The sequence below is a fragment of the Montipora foliosa genome, chromosome 3 (genome assembly GCF_036669935.1).
Source record: "Montipora foliosa isolate CH-2021 chromosome 3, ASM3666993v2, whole genome shotgun sequence".
In the NCBI taxonomy this organism is placed as follows: Eukaryota; Metazoa; Cnidaria; class Anthozoa; order Scleractinia; family Acroporidae; genus Montipora; species Montipora foliosa.
Window position 1 is genome coordinate 52,008,205 of NC_090871.1, and position 2,453 is coordinate 52,010,657.

Below are 2,453 nucleotides of genomic sequence, written 5' to 3' on the forward strand. Positions count from 1 at the left end.
CTTCATTTCGTCCGCGAGCGGAAAAAATGTTGGCCTCTCTTGGAGAACCAAGGGGTGTCGCAATACCTTGATAACTCGATTGAAGGCACAACTGTGTAGGAAATACTTCAGTTGACACCCTGAAGGTCTTTTAGGGAGGTTTTCAAGCGAAGAGCTCTTGTGTTAATCAAAAACATTTATCTGTGCCATGTCAGTTCACAGGTGGTGATATAGTTACACGGCAGTCTTCTGTAAACAAACCTGGATGAGGAAACAAAACTACGACCGCGCCAAGACATCCATTTAGGACCATGGTATGTGAAGGAGGCCGTGTATTGAGACCTCCCCTATGCGCGTTTTGATTTTGTTTTCTTCAAGGTCTTATACAGTGTTAACAGGTCTTTGGTTATCTTTTGTTTCTGTTCCCTTTTCATAAGCTGTTGGCTTTAAGTTGCGAGTTCTCAAGAAGAGGTACTCATGTAGTCATTAGATCGTTCACACTTAAAAAATGCCACGGTGTTTCTCGAGATTTAAAGCTGCTTCATCTGTTAAGGCCCTCAATCAGCATTATTAGCACTGGTAAATTTGCAAAGGCTTTGGCAAAGCGCCAGTGCAAAGAAAACGGCCACTCAATGAAGAATAAAACTAAATTTGAATAATAACAGCTCCCTTTTTTTTTTTTTTTTTTTTATGGGAGGTTGGGGAGGGGGGGGGGGATGGTTACAAAACGATGAAGCACGCGCATAAATTACTTTTTTCTTTGGCTTTTCATTTCTCTCTCTCTCTCTGCCAATATCCTTGGTGATTCTTGCGCACCCGGCGGATTCAAACTGCTCCGCAATACGTAGTTTCGAGCTCCCCCGTGGAGTTATTCTATTGCATCTCACTTTTTTCGAATATACGGAAATACGATACATCTTTTAATCAGAAACGGTTCCTCTCCATTTCCTTCTATACTATGGTGTAGTTTCACCACAGCTGTTTCGGAAGAGCTGAGCTCCAGCAAATTTCCCACCCTTCAATATTTTTTAACTGTCCGTCACGCATTTTATATATGAGAGGAGTGAACGGAAACAGCAAGTCAAAATACAATCCCACCTGTTACGAAACAAAATTGGCATTTCACAGGATTCTTTTTTTTCTCATTTCGGCCATGGCCTTGAATTGATTTGAACTCTATCTGGAGTCATTTTTAATCTAGCCGCCGATAGGTAGTATTTGCTTACACGTGTCTTTCTTTGAGATCTTTTGTGCGATTCTAGAGACGAGCGACCATAAATGATTCTCTTATCTCGCCGATGTCGCCTCAGGATATGTGGTTAATTTGAATACTAGAAGTCCTCGCCGGCGACTTTCACGGTTCGGTTAAGCCCTTACGCGTTTGAAAATTCGTCTCGATTTCACTTTGCCTTTTTTGCCATAAAAATTAAAGCAGTCATGTGGTAATCAGTGCTTTTTCGTGTACCGGAATGTAAATTTGGGGAAAAATTTATAAATGTAGACGTGGAAAGCACGCGAGATTAAACGGAGACACGCGAAATGATTGCACGAGTGTCAACATTTGAAATTAAGTTAACACCGTCAAATCTTGTGTCGGTTTTTGGCGTGAAATACCCTCTCCTTGTCGCCCTGCCGGCTTTCAATCGCTGACTATTTAACAGAAAGTTTTGTTAACAATAAGCGATCGAAAAAACTTAATTTAATGTCAACACGCCGTAAAGTTCAGCAAGAGTTTATATTCTGAATGAAAACAAGACGTTTGAATTATAAGAAACAGCGCCTAGGTTTCTCCCAGTATTTTTGACTGTCCATTGGCATTGTCTGACTTAGATTAATAACTTTGCAACGAGCCTAGACTCGAACGGAGGCATGACTCACAGCGTTAAAGCAAATAGTGGGAGGATAATAGCTCAAATGATTTTAAAATGCTTCAAAGTCACAGCCATAATTTTTTTCTCAGCGTCTGTTACCATGTGCATCCCCTTGTCCATACATCCAAACACACTGCAACCGTAAAATTCCTTTCCCGGCTTTCTCGGAGATGATATTAGTCGAAAGCCGTGACTAATTGTTTGTCCTCAATATCAGCATCACAGCTAGTCGACCGACATCAAAATAAATGATTGTACTCTCGTCAAGAAGGCCAAATATCCTTAACAAAAAGGTAAATCGATTCTGCGACCTTTCCATTGCTTTACTTTCTTTTAATGCCAAGATTTTTGAGGTTTGAAAGCGGAAAGATTTTGTTATCCCTATATTTACTCAAGAAAATCAAAACAGCAGATATCCTGGTCAAGAGTTTATTTGCATTGAGGGCATTAGAAAAGACACTGATATCACCGTCTTTCCAAATAAAAAATTTTCACAAATTGCGATTTGAATTCGTGTGTACTTTCTCGGACGATTGAACAACTGTTCAAGCGAATGACAAATTCTTGTCAGTTTATGGAAATGTTCAAAATCAAAATCAACAA

At 40.0% G+C, this 2,453-nt stretch overlaps 1 protein-coding gene across 2 annotated transcripts in view; it reads right to left on the reverse strand.

Annotated features, from left to right (window-relative positions):
• Positions 1-2,265: 2,265 nt before the first annotated feature.
• Positions 2,266-2,453, reverse strand: part of LOC137997633 (forkhead box protein L2-like) — a 9,381-nt gene continuing 9,193 nt past the window's right edge. For both annotated transcript variants that reach the window (XM_068843727.1, XM_068843728.1), the window contains exon 2: positions 2,266-2,453. This exon is cut by the window's right edge and continues 1,560 nt beyond it. The gene's annotated coding sequence lies outside the window, so the exon portion shown is untranslated.